Genomic DNA, 15,045 nt, shown 5'->3' with positions numbered 1-15,045 from the left:
TCGATGAGACAACCAATCAGAGCCAGCCAAGAGTCCTCCACCCTAACCCAAGTCCAAGAAAATAACATGATGACCTTCGTCAGAAAGACCACTGAGAGATACACATGTGTAAAAGAGCTGAGACTTGGGGCAAAGCGGAGAATGTCAATCATCTGGGGACTCATTGTAATAACCCAGCCTTTTCTTGGACATCTAACGCATAATTAAGCATCTTGCTCTTTAAGTATGTGCCTTTCTTGCCCTTCGGTATGCAAGCTAGGTAGGAATATCCCCCCCTGCATCCAGTGTGTGCACAGCGCTGATTAAACATACCTGCTTTACAGCTACTCTATTGTTATAGAGTTTGATTTCCTCCCTCCCTCCCTCCCTCCCTCCCTCCTTCCTTCCTTCCTTCCTTCCTTCCTTCCTTCCTTCCTTCCTTCCTTCCTTCCTTCCTTCCTTCCTTCCTTCCTTCCTTCCTTCCTTCCTTCCTTCCTTTGTTCTTTCCTATGTGTCTACAGAGTCTTGGATTCCAGAAATGCACACTTATTTCTGGCATGGAATGAGAAACGTACACTCAAATTTGGATGTGATTTCCAGATGTCATAATTCACTCTGAAACATGATCCATATGGATTTGCCCATAAATGCAAATTTGGCCAGTTTGACAAGTTTCAGAAAAGGCCTACTGAGTTAGCTTAGGTATGTAATCCTCTGTATCATGTGTTGATAAAATGAAGTGCCCTAGAACAGAGTAGAAGTCTTTTAAAAAGGTCGTATTAGTGATCTGTGTAGAATAGAAGTAACTCTTTAATTATTTCTATCTGATTTTTTATTTTGCATTCAGCCCCACATAGCTATTTAGTAAGACAATAGGCAAATTCACACAACAGGAAATAAATTGCAGTGTGATTTTGCAAGGTCAGAGTAACTGGGAAACTAGTAGAGGTGAATTCATTGTTATTCATTTCACTTCAAAGTTAAATGTCAGTTCTCATGACCCAGTAAATGGAGTGTAATTACTGAAAGTATATAAATGATATTACTGGAGAAAATTCTGACTCTTGTAGATGTTCTTGAGGAAGTTTTATTTTTTTTTCATACATCTGGGTGATCAAAAAATTGAACTTCTGGACAGCAAGATGGGTCAAATTAGTTCCTGATCTCCTGACAGAAAAAAAAAAAAAAAAAAAACACACTTTGAGGGGCCTTATTAAGCAATCTATCTCTATTGAGCTCATTAGGTTCTGGACAGTTAATAAGAATATAATAGAATCTTGGATGTCCTCTATAACATAATCTGACAAGCTGAAGCTCCACTCCAACTTCATTTGGATGGGCAAACAATGAACCATATGCTAGATTCAAATTCAGCTTAGCTTCCTTCTACTTTTAATAGGACTCAGGCATTTGTAAAGATAGCTTGAATAAAAATGAGGGCTGCCAGTTTATCATCATCTTTTCCTTTTTTTTTTTAGTTTGATTGCTGATTGACATGAATCATCTCACTTTTACTCTATGACACGAATCATCTCACTTTTACTCTACAGATGATAAAGAAAGCTCTTTCTTAAAAAGCCCCTGTAAGCATGTATGCACAAAAAAAAACCCATGTTAGTTCATAACAAGAAGCTGGTTTGAGCCTGACAAAACATCATGCTTTGCTTTGTACCCATGAACAACTTCTACTGGCTCCTGCCATGAAGTATTTCTGCTCCTGCATTAGTATCTCTGATACAGGTCATGTATTGACTTAATCCATTCTTCTCATTTTCTTCCCCTTTTTGAACATATGATGTTTTGACTTCTTGCTTCTTTCTTTCTCCTATTGGGTCAGAGATCTGTTCTGCCATACTTAGCTCTTGATTTTAGTATCAACCTACTTGATCCTAATGCTGACATGACCCCAGCATTTAAGTCACCAGCCAGTCCTGTGTGGCTAACAAGGTATTTCAAGCACAGCAGCTATAATAGCTGGTGTTACTGAGGGGAGAAGGTTGAACAGTGATAGAACCCATTCACCTGTAAACCTAAGCCCAAATGATCATACACTCATTTGCAGTTGTAAAAGGTTCTCAGTCTGAAACTCAAGTCTGAAGAAGGCTCGAACTCCCACCTCTGAAGTGGACGATAATTTCCCTGCTCTAACAGCAAAACCTTCCTGTTATTCCTGGAGAGAAAGAGTTCTCCTTGCTGCAACTGCTGTGCATTGGAGCTGACCTTTATGGACTCTGTTAAACAATGATGCTTCTCTTCCTCTTTTCCCAGTACCAACACAAAAACTGAGGACTAGAAAGCTTTCCTGAGTACATATCTAGCTGAACTGAAACATGGGTTTTCTCAAAGCTCATCCTTCTTATTGAAAGCAGCCCTTCTTTGAGTGCAGTGCCACAGTGAGATCAAATACAACGCTGACTCAGAATGTGCTGCACACAGGAGACAGCCTCTGTGTCACTGAAAGTCCCTCACCAGTAATTCAGACTCTACTGATCACACATCTTGTGTTGCTCATGAGAGTGTCTGAACATATTATTCGGAGCTAACATTTTTCACTCATGATAAAGCCTTGAGCTACCTAAAGGCATGGAAGTCTAGATTAGCCCATAGGGTGTGTGGAGAAAGACTATTTATAAAAGCAATCCAAACAAACTGGTCAGTCAGAGGAAGAAAACTGTCATCAGAGGTCATGCAAGCCCCTGGTAATGTCAGAGCTGGCACAATAATGAGCTGAAAGATTCTATAACTGGGAGGAAATGTTTGCAGCTGGAATTATTGAAATTCTTTTGACTTTAATAAGGTGAGACTGGTATCCTGCTTAGAACCGTTTTTGTGAGTTACTCGAGGTGAATCAAGTTGAAGAATCAACTTTTATTATCACTGCTGCTTTGCTCATCTCCCACATCTCTGGGATCTTCCACAGCACTGCTCTGACCTCATCAGGCAGTTCATGAGATGCATCCTGGCTGGAAAAGGCCAGAAGGGAACCAGATGCTTCAGCACCCCCACTGCCTGTGCTGACGCAGAACATGATCTGTAACACAGAACTCTCCCTTTTGCACAGTTTTCCTTCAGTTGTGTACCGCTACTTACCTATCCCTTAATTAATTTTCTTTGCTTTCTTAGAATCAAGTTCACTGCTTCCAGTACTACTAACCTGTGATCAAATCAGGAGAAAGCAGCTGCTTAGACAGCATAGCAACCCAGGAGTCAGACATGAATGTGCATGGTCTGCTTATCCCACAGCAAAGTCACAAATTAAAATTACCCCAGAGACTGGCTTTCCTTCTTATATTTCTATTATTATTTTGTCTCCATTTATGATTATTTATTTTGCTTTATCTAACTGGATACTGGGAGATAGGACCAGACTTCAACTGCAAGATCTCAAGTTGCCCTAAACTCTCTTTTTCTTCACCCTTCAAAGAGAAAAGAACAAAACAGACTGCAAATGTGACCTCTGAATCCTGTTAACTATATGTGTTCATTCCAGAGATGAATGGCTTTGAGATGAGTGTCTATACTGCAAGACCATACTCAAATAGTTTCACTAGTGCTGCCCTTTCTTTTTCAGTCCTATGGTATTCTGGGGACATATTCTGTATATCAACTGTACACTGAGAATACTTTGTGAATGAATTTATCTTTCATTCCTGGAGTTCACTGGGATGCATCCTCAGGATCTTAGCCTTAGCTTGACTTCTGGAGAAAATCTTGATTCATATCTGTCAACGGTTTAAGGGCTGGTCCGGCCCGGTTCCGCGACTAGTGGGGCAGAGGGATTTCACAAAATCCGCGCCTCCAGGAAGGGAAACAGGGGACCCCAAAATAATTAAAAACAGCGGCAACGATCTGAGGAGAAACAAACTAATTTACTAAGCATAGTATCGGAATGTAAGATAACACACTATAATACAATATAAATCAACAATAATTGAGAGAAAGATTGTCCGAGAGCCAAAGGCCTTACGCTAATACCGAAGCCTTGAGTGCAGTCGGGCGCAGCGGTAGCGAGCCGATCTGACAGGGAACACGGCGAGATGAGAAGAGGGGCAAGTCAGATGACCTGCGCCCTTATATCTGTTCCCTTGAGCAGGAATGATAACAGTACTCGAAAAGGCTCTTGGGGAACGTAGTTCTTCTCTTCCAGACAGGTACCCGGAACTAAAGCATTTGCTCTTTAACTCCCAGTACACCGCATGATGTTGCGACGTGGAATACTGATAACCAAAAATCATAAAACCATGACAATATCAATAGCACACACGTGGGTTTTATTTTTGTAGAAATCAGACCGAATGAAAATCTGGTATGAACAAGACTGATGCACTGATGTCATTGTGGTGCAGCAAGGACATAAACATGGGCACTCACTGACTTGGAGTGCCTGAGGTCTGCTAATACAGATGTCATCTAGCATTCTTTCCCAATTAATGGTGAAAGATCCCATCTGTCCTGCTGGGAGCTATCAGGCCTGTGTGTTGTCTTCTTGGCAGTAAGTCAGCTCAAGAGAGAACTGAACCCAGCCTAGCCAGTCAGCCTGGACTGATCTATCAAGGAGCTCATGTGGAAGAAGTTAGTGTGTCAATAGCAAGAAATTAGAAGCAGTAATTGAACAGAAGCTGTGCAATGATGGGAATATAATCTTTAGCTATGTCAAGTAGGGATGCCCTGAGCTTAAAAGAAGAGAAACAGGAAATGTTAAAAGTAAAAAGTGAGGAATTTTTAAATTTAATTTGCTGCAAGTTTTTGTTTGTTTGTTTGTTTGTTTCTAATAAAAATGACAGATAACAATAATTTGATCTGAGAGCTTAAACATTCAGTGACTGTCTAAGGCTGTGACAAAAAGAATTTTGTTAATGTTCTTACTAGGATTCAGAGATCCCTTCTTATTACAGTAACATTAATCTGTACTTATGCGAAGTTCTCAGAACATACAACCATCTCAGAACTACAAATATATTGGAACCATTTTATGAGACCATTAACGTGCAACAGAGTTTTAGAGTCTTTGAGTCCTGTCTTAGCACACTCTTGGCTCTTAATAAATGACTCACCAAGAGTAGCATAATAGTTTTCTTTTTAAAATATAAATTAATGAATTACAGTGAAAGAACATAAAATGAGCTACAGATAAATCATTTTTTTGTTGTTGTTTTGACTACGTGGATTTTCATTTCATCGATACCTCTGGAAGAAAACTACCACAAACTGGCACTCCACAGTTGAATATTCATGAGAATCACTGGCTTAAACCAATTTACTTTTCTTTCTTTTTTCCAGGATTTTTTATATTCATTCCATGTGTTTTTGAGAGAAGAATGTAGTGTGCTCCTATCTCTTGGTTAACACCTCAGCTGAGGAGTAGTATGAATTGCTTCTTATTTTGTTTGTTCTGTTGTTTTGTTTCATTTTCCACTCTATTTAGTTTTCTCTTATTAGAGGGAAAAAATGTTTCTCCAAACAGCTGTTTTTTTCAATAACATGCATCAGATGAATACCACAACATTATCTATTAACATGTATATATATAATGATATAGATACGTAATTTACCATACAGTATCTCCTCCTCCTAAGTGTGTTGTACACAATGAGGTGTGACTGGATATCATAAACAACACCATATGACCTTGCATGATGTGCTACCCTAGCTCTGCTGCCTGCAGTAGAAACCACACAGATTTAGGTGGCACAAAACAAACCATGAAGATAGAACTTGACAGAAGCAAAACAAAATGTTTTTATTTGCCACTACCTGCACTTGAGGGGATGATTTTCTGAGAAAGTTGGATGCACCTTTTCTTCCATTTGAAATGAAAACATGCACTGCATCATGCAGTGTTTTGTATTACATGAAATAGTCTCCCATGATCCCCTGGGAGACTATTTGAGCTGAGATAGGTGCTGGGATTGTTCATGGGATACTTCTGAGGAAACAGAGCCATACATCTGCTATATCCATAGTCCTTAACAGAGTTTCCTGATCCTTGATGCTGTGGGTGCATGGTATACCTAGTTGTGTTCCTCTAACTCACAATTCAGAAAAAGAAACAAAAATAGAAAAAGGATATCTCTTGCCTTCCCTTTCTTTTCTCACATACCTGCAGAAGAAACCAACTTTTCAAACCCATATCTTACAGTAGGGAAGAAAATAAATTCCTGCTTTTGAAATAAGAGTTGTTGTATCACATATGAATTTGAGGAATTTGCAGATTTATAAGTTTATGCAGAAATCACAGCAGAGGTATGCTTTCAAAATCACCCCTGTGCAAACAAGGAAATAATAAAAGACCAAGTTTTCAGAGGTGTTTAATCACATCACCATGATATTACTAGCAGGTATTATGCTAGTCTTTTAGTCTAATTTATGGCGTTTTTCTTTTAATTTAACATGTTTGGGGAGGAACTCAATCTGAGACAACAACTTATACATCTAGGAATCTTAATCAAAAACCAAATTCCATCCCTTAGGTCTGATATAACCTCATCATATATTCTAAGGAACTGTTCAACAGTTCATAGTATTCAGAAATAAAACATTACTAGATCAAAAGGTGAACATTATGTTAGAACTTTCTTCCAAATGGATCTTCTTTGACTACAAAATTCAGACATTAAATGTGTCTTCATTTCTAAAGGGTAACAAAAGTCAAAATCTAAGGTTTTCCTGTAAGGCACAATGTTCCAAAAAACTTTGTTTCAACTGTTCTGTAGCATTACATTTTGATAAGGTAGAAATCTGCTGTTCTGGAAAGTTTGAAAAATTGTCTCATCTTTTTTTTACTCTTACTGTGCATTAACTGATAATACAAACTAAATGTCAAAATGAAATGTTTTGACCTTATCAAAATGGTTCGTTTTGGTTATTTTCCCATCAAGATTTTAAACAAAATTGGTACGTTATTGTAAAACATTTTAGTGTTGTTAAATGCAAATTATCTTTCTGGCAACCTGTTTCACTGGAAAAATCATGATCAGCTCATCAGCTCATCAGCAGACTTTGCTGAATATGGCATTTTTTCTCCTGTAGATCTGTATGTCTGTGTGTTCAGTATTTGTGGAGTAGATGTGTGTTTAATTCAAGCTGAACTGAAATCACTTTCTCTAAAACATGTGTTTGGAGAGTTGAGCTGATTTATGCTACACGTGGTTTCCTTGTAGTTTCACGTTAGGGCTATTTCCGATGATTAATGATGTGTTATAGTCATGCCAGGGATTTCTGTGTACGTTTTGGGTTGAAAGAAGCTGTAGGGGATGTAGCTTGTAGCCAGCTGTCAATCTAGCCCAGCCACACTATAATGGGCTTGACAGTTATTGCTATCTCTCCTCTCACATTCTTATGCTCTTCTTGAGCTCTGAGCATGTATATATCACATATACCATCTTGGCCACATGGGAGACTCTGGTGTGCTTCTCCTTATGTGACGTGGTGGCCCATGGGCACTTAAGAGTTTGCTGTTCTATTTCCCTGAGAATGCTAGGATGATTAAATAATTTATTTAGACACATTTAATGGACTTTTAAAAGATACATTTATTGGTTATGAAAAAAGATAATGTAAAAGCACCCAGTACTGAAATTCCCTCAAGAAAATCTGCAGCTTGGGCAGTGAGAATTTCTTTGTTACAGTTCAGTAATTGGATTTCATGGTCTCCTGTGAGGCCCAGAAATAAAAGCCAAAAAGTTGTCTACTGGGAAAGGCATGCAAATTGTGGCTAAGTACAGAAAATAACGACATCAAATACAAATACTGGCAATGAGTGATGCATCCTTCAGCTCTGGTAGGAAGCTAAACATCTGTCAGCAGCTAAAATTCGGTATATAAGACTTTTTTATTATACTCCTAATCATTTCTAACTTCTTCACTCTGCTTCCTGTCTTGATTAAAAACATCTTCTGAGATGTTTCATTCAGAAAGTTGAAAACTTCTGTGCCTGGAAGGATGGAATGTACCTGTTTCTAAAGAGGAGCAGCAGTGAAAATGACAAAGAATGGACTGATACAAAAAAAAAAAAAAAAAAAAAAGACCAGAAAATTCTCTGAGGAACTTATGTTCATCATGTGGAAAGTTCAGCAGGTATATTTTGACTAATGCATTCTTTTGTTATATTTAGAAGGTGTTCCAATCATATACAGTTATTCTATCCTAACCATTTTACAGAAAATAGTGTATTATAGAGTAGAAATTATTCCAGTTCCAATAAATGACGAAATACTAAAACCAGTTCCAACTAAAATGTTGGACTGTAACACAACAAACATGTTATTTGGGTTTCAGCACTGACAGAGGGAATGGGAATGGATGACAATCAATTTTACTCATAAACATACATTAGAGAGAAATGGTGCATAATTAAGATTCTCTTCTGGCTTGTTTAATCTGCAGGTAGCCATGTTTTATGTTGCATTAACATTTTGATTGAATGAGCAGGGTCAACACCATCACTTTTCTCATCTAGGAAAGGAAAACGATTCTGAAGCCAATCATCAATCAGTGCATGCAATCAGTCTTTTTTTAAAGTACCTTGGGTTTAAACATAACTGACTGTCTGATCTGTTGCAATAAAATCAAAATATCAACCTTTTTCTCATTCAATAGGACTAGCAGACATACAATAAAGTGTTAAAAGGCCAGCGAGGACTTGAAATGTGTTTTGCTATCAAAATTATTGCAATTGATTTATTTCAAAGGTTGCACCACTTCAACTTCATGACCTTTGGCATGTTAATTAATTTGCATATAATTGTTTATATATTACTGTAATGCATAATATAGCCTTGCTACTTTATTCATTTTCTTTAAGTTGATGGGTTTTAAATAAAAGCAATAAAGTCAAAGAAAATGTTACTAATATCAACCAAATATGCTGCTCAGTATACTTCAGAAATCACTGACATAACGAGCCATATATGCATCATGGAACTGTCTTTTAACAAAATACTGGTTTTCAGCAATATACCAAAGCCCTCCAGGATTGTGTTGGTGGCAACTAGCATGGCGACTCTTATTTTTGGTGCTTCACCAAGGATATCCAACTTGATGTACAGGAAATGGTAAACGAAGATGCTGAAGTTTAAATGACTTACTCAAGTATACTTCATGAATCAATGTCTGAATCATCTCCAGGTGAATCTTGTACAGTTATATATCTCTGCATCCTCATCTCTTCACCCTTATCACCCTCTCTGTGCAATACTTTTAGGATACCTGCTCTATAGACTAGAAAATGACTGGGATTGGATCTGATTGGCAGTTAGTGCTACTTCTACCAAATATATCAAGATCAGTCTTGTAAAAATTCAAAGTAATTAGCTCCCTGGAGAGGAATTGTGAGTTTTATGCACTTTAAATTTTAGGTTATCATTATCAGTTTGCATATCAGTTGTTCTGATTAAAAACAGGTTGGCCACGAGCCAGCAGTGTGCCCTTGTGCGCATGAAGGCCGATGGTAACCTGGTGTACATTTAAATAAGTGTGGCCAGAAGATCAAATGAGGTGGTCATCCATCTCTGGAGCACTATGTCCAGTTCTGGTCTCCCTAGTTCAAAAAAAAAAAAAAAAAAAAAGGGAAGTTCTAGAGACAGTCAAGTGGATGGCAGGAAAGATGATGATCATGGCCTGGGGTATCTCCTGAATGAGGAAGGCTGACAGAGCTGGGACTGGAGAAGAGAAGGTTGAGAGGTAATCTCATCATGTGTATAAATATCTAAAGTGCAGGAGTCAAGTAGATGAGCCAGGCTCTATTCAGTGATGTGTAGTTACAGAACAAGGGACAGTGGGTACAAACTGGAACACAGGAAGTTCCATATGAACATGAGAAAAAACTCCTTTACTGTGAAGGTCACAGAACATTGGAACAGCCTGCCCAGAAAGGTTGTGGAGTCTCCTTCTCTGAAGATGATCAAAGCCCACCTATGCACCTATCAACCTACTGTTCAGTAGTGGGATTGAACTAGATGATTTCCAGATGTCCCTTCTAGCCCCTACAATTCTGTGATAAGACACACATGCAAAATATATGTCCAAGAGTCATCTATTCTCTTTCACAGACTAGTGTAAGATGTAAATATCATGCAGAAGTAAATATGTGGGGAGTATAATGGACCAACCCACTAATTTTAAGGTCTTTTAAGCTCATCATTTCTTTGAATACACGGCAGAAAAACTGTAGTCTGAAAAACTCAGGGATCATGCTGCTCTCTGCCAGTAATCTGATTGCTGAGTGATATGGCACCAGTTCTTTCGCTGTAATTGCAAATCAGAGAATTTGCCTGTTATATTTCTTGAGTCTCTTGGACTTGCTCCAGGGTCAAGGTCAGAAAGTAGATGTGTGATGGTTACCCTATGGGATCTGAGACCTATATATAAATGTCTGCTTTCTATAAATGAGACAGATATTATCAACATTCTAATTAAAAGCCTTTAAACATGTAATAGTCAATGCTAAATGTAAGACCTTACCCTATTATCCTTGTCAGGCAAATATCTATATCCTTGGAAAGTTGACAGAGCCATTACTTGTGTTTAAGACAGTAATCGGATTTTCTGATCAGCAATCATGAAGTCAGGAGCATTTTATCATGAAGTCAGGAATACAGAGGGTTTTCATAAGCTAATCAGCAGGCATCAAATAGACAATCAATCTAATTAGTGGCTCACATTTGCGTGGCAATCACAGCTGCCAAACCTAGACGACAAATTTCATTAGAAATGAAATGTGAGAACTATGATTTGTGAAAGCTATCATTGGATTGGAATTGTGGTTATTCAAAAACAAAAGTTGTTGTGATAGTTTGGGACATCCATAGATTTCAATCTGCATATTGGGGTTCTCATACTGGTGTCTGTTTCATCTTCCGAGTGAATCAACACCCACTATCACAGTTTTTGAATAGCTCATCTCTCAGTGTGGAGCACAGATTCAAATAAAACATTCAAAATTTAGGTGTTTCTTTTGTTTCCAAAGCGTAATTGTTGATTTTGCAACTTTAAATTTTTTACCATGAACTTTGAAAAATGCTAGGCCAGAGCTAGCTATACACGCAGTTATTCTAGTGCAGCAAATATTTCTAGAACTGCGAATTTAAGATACATATGTGCATAATCATACATAAATTAACCATCTACAAAGCAAAAAATAACCAACTAAATCACAAGGAGAAAATGTTCCTGAGATGCAATATGCCACTTATTGACAAAAAAGAAGAGATAGCGAATACATCAAGAAAACCTATTTTTTCTTGAAAAAGCAACGGCTCTTGTCCATTGAACACAAATATTTTCTGGATGACTTTCTTCAGCTACATACCATGTCCAAATCTTCAATGTATTGTAAAATTACCATTGCTGCTCTTGTCTAGGAGTGAGGGGATTAAAACACTACGCCTTTTCAAATCCTATTTTACTATGATTGTATAATATAGCCCCATGTTGCTATTCTAGGTTTTAGTCTCAACAGCTGGTATGTACCAATTCCTTTAATCAAGCAGCTGAAAACTTCCTTTCTTAATGTCCCTGTAGTCAAAGAAATGGAAAGAAACACCTGGAATTTCCGTTCAGTAATCTCCAGATGTTGAAGTTGTAGAATCTCAGAAGTGACAGCAAGCTAGAGTAGGATTTGATTATGTATTTAGGGTATACTAGCCCAGTTCACAGTCACCTTGCAGCCATAAAATTAACTATAGAATCTGTTTTAAGAGTGGTACATCTTTTAGCATTATACTCACAGAGTAATGGAAGCACTTGATATACACAGAAAAGAGAGACATATTTAGGCTACTCAGTAAAATGCTCTTGAAGCATTTTATGAATCAGCTTGGATCTCTACCTTATTTGAAACATTTGCTGATTTTGATTGCAACAGTCATGGAATTTTTAAACAAGCAATGCAGATGTGTTACCACCAGGTTTAACACTGCTCATATAGCACAATTCTCACTATCATCTTAACATAAAGCTTTTTATTTTAATGCAATCACTTCCATTGTTAAAAATATAAATGTACTGCAGAAAGACATATATCTGTGTTAGCAATATCTAAGCATTAAAATGAAATCTATCTTTAAATCAGATTTAAATGGATGGAGGCTGCTGGGAGTCTCCAAGGGTTTGAGCTTATTCAAACTTTCCTAGGAAAATTCAAGATAAATCTCAAATCATTAACTTCAATGTTTTCACATCTTGTAGTTAATCTTTTGTGACATAAGGTTACAATCCTAATTTTTAACAGTCTTTCCTTATAAATGCACAACATGAACAAAATGGCAGAAATGCAAAATATTAAGTAAAAGTTGCTGTAGAAGGGAATATATAAGCAGCTTGGATTTTTTTTCTTTCAAACTAAGAATCACAGTGTGAATTGGACTAAATGCCAAGAATAAAGTTAACAGCTTAAAATGAACAGTTGAAATTAACAGGTGCTATAGCATATGCTACATTTAACTGCCAAGTATTTCACACCTTCATTAAAATCTTTCATGTCAAATTTAAGGCAGTGTTAAAATAAAGAAGAAAAGTATAGATTAGAAATGAATAGCTAATTGTTCAGTCTAAGGATACATGGTGTCAGAGAAATTCTCAGTTCATTTTGTAGAAATACTGTTTATCTGGAAAAATACTCAGCTAAAATGCATCACACCCCATTTCAATTCTCAAAACTTTGTGTTCAATTTTTACAAAGTAACATGACTTACAGATTGTTTCTTTAGGAAGGACAACAGTTCATTCCTGTTTCATAGGATTTGTTATAGGCAAAATGAAGGAAGAGCAGGGATGTAAACAGACTGGATGCTGAACAGTCTTAGAACACATAGCCCAAAAGCCAATATTTCCTCTAATATTGTTAGGCCACAGGCTTTCTACTGAGATTGCAAGATCTATCTGAAAATTCCATGTGAGTTTGTACTTTTTGAAATCGACACCAATTAATTTTTAAGGAAACACTTCCTGTTCAAAAATGTTGCTATCTTTCAAGTTATTTTTCTTTTTATGTGTGTGTGTGCATATAGATTTTTTTTTCTGATTTTTTTTGTTGTTTATTTGTTTGTTTTCAGTAAAACATGCTTTTAAAATGTATGAATCAATGGATGGTGCATGCCTACATTACTTACGTCACTTTATCTTCAGCTCGGAATCACAGAAAAACTGTTACAAACCAATTCCCTTAGTCACTGAACATGGTAGCGTTTTTTACTCTCAGGTCATTATTCTAAAGGAAAAATGTAAACTTTGCATTATATCATATAAACATGTTGTGTGTTATGGTTTGTTTGTTTGTTTGTTTGTTTCTCCACAGATATTTGTAACAAGGAGCATAATCTTTTTTTTTTTTCTTTTTTTTTTCTTTTTTTTCAGTTTGGTAACACTTGGTACACCAAAGCTGCATTATTACAGGTACTGTGCAAACATACAACAAACACATGCTCCCAAAAGATAATCAAAGAAAGAGATAGGATCTCATTGTTCAATACAAATGAGATATGCACATGGGAGAAGTGAGATACTCACAGATATGATGGTATGTATCACCAGTGTACATTATTTGCTTAATCAGTCAAAATATTTTAAAATTTCAGAACTACCATAGTCTTTACAGTTGTGAGGTAAGAAATAAATATTTGAAGTATTATTTCTGTTCCAGAAAATTTTAAAATGAATAGGAATATTTGAATGCAGCATAAAACTAAAGAAAATCTTACTATTTATTGTGCTTTTGGTCTTATACATCTATGCCAAAGGACAAAGCAGCAATATTACAGCAAGCTTCTTCTAAAAAAAATAGATAATTTAGGGAGTTTTTTTTCCCATTTTGGAAGCTGCTCTAGAACTCAATTCCTCTGGTAGCTTTATGCATGCATTATGATAATGCAATTCTAAAATATTTATTTTAGCTAATAGCTATTTCCTTTAGGTGAATGCATACTGTGCCGAAGAGTGCTGTAAAGAAGAGACTAGGAATGGAATGAGAAAAAAAAAAAAGATGCTACTCATTTCAGATTTTGAAAGCAAGCAAAGTAATTTTTTATAGCAGATGGATGTTTCTAAAGTACATTGTCTTTAGCCATGGGTGAAATGTGAGGAGAATGTTTAAATATGTAGCCAAGTGTGAATACATATTTCTACTGATAATAGAGTAGCTTATTATTTTTCAGCTTTTGATGAAATAATAACATTACAAGTTTTAAAAGGTAACTGGGCAATTTTTTCCACCTTTTCCATTTTTCTTTTTGACTTATCTATTAAAATTAGAAATTTTTATTATGATGTCCTTTTTCAAGGTGTGTATTTAAGTGCTTTCCACTCTCTTTTGCCCTTCTCTCTTTCTTCCATTCCCTGACTTCCTGAAACTGTAGAACTGGGCAGCAATTTTAGAATGGTAACAACCGAGTAAAATTCAGTAATAATATAGATATGGATGGATCTATTTCTGGAGTTAGTGAATTGTTGGCTGGATATTTATGTTGAGAAATTACAATCTTCTGAGGTTGAAAATTCTGTCCATTTCATTTTTCCTTTTTTTTTTTTTTCACTGAAGCAGTAAAAAAACAATAATAAAATAAAATAAAAAATAAAGGTGATTTTCTCAGTGCCATCACTTTTTTGTGTTTTTCCCTCCCGTGGAGAATGGGAAAGAGAGGCCAGGAAGAGAAAGAGAAAACTGAAAATAATTAATAATAATAATGTATAGCAAACATTAAAAATAAAGCATTAATATCTTGTACACCATCTTGCATCTCTTCCATTCTCAATTTTGCACCAGGTGCCCTTAGAAAGTGGATTGTTCAATTAGTCTGTTTTCTACTGGATTTTAAAAAAGAAGGCAAGAACAAAGCAGCTCAGAATAAAAATAATATTGCAGATATTTTTAATGTCCATTCAGTAAATATGGACTGGAAAACTTTGCTATTTGTTTAGCAATCTAAATGAATCAAATGTTTTCTTTACTGCCGGTTTTGTAGCAAATAAGGTATATATCACATCAACTTCCTTAATATGTAGTATTTTGCTGGTACAAGGACACAGGTAAAGCACTGAAGAGACCCATCATGCAGAGGGCTTTTCATGGTC

General features: G+C 36.4%; 2 long non-coding RNA genes across 2 annotated transcripts in view; one reads left to right on the top strand and one right to left on the bottom strand.

The window, feature by feature from the left end:
• The window catches only part of LOC107053169, a 43,283-nt gene that overhangs the window by 3,362 nt on the left and 24,876 nt on the right, over positions 1 to 15,045 (bottom strand). The gene's annotated exons all lie outside the window — the stretch shown is intronic.
• LOC107053161 lies at positions 4,200 to 14,678 on the top strand. Its single transcript, XR_005858689.2, has 3 exons — positions 4,200 to 8,055; positions 8,931 to 9,105; positions 13,333 to 14,678. It is a non-coding gene; the product is annotated as an uncharacterized LOC107053161 (long non-coding RNA).

The sequence above is a fragment of the Gallus gallus genome, chromosome 3, assembly GCF_016699485.2.
Source record: "Gallus gallus isolate bGalGal1 chromosome 3, bGalGal1.mat.broiler.GRCg7b, whole genome shotgun sequence".
In the NCBI taxonomy this organism is placed as follows: domain Eukaryota; kingdom Metazoa; phylum Chordata; class Aves; order Galliformes; family Phasianidae; genus Gallus; species Gallus gallus.
Note: the sequence above shows the minus strand (reverse complement) of the source record. Positions and strands in the feature narration are given on the sequence as shown.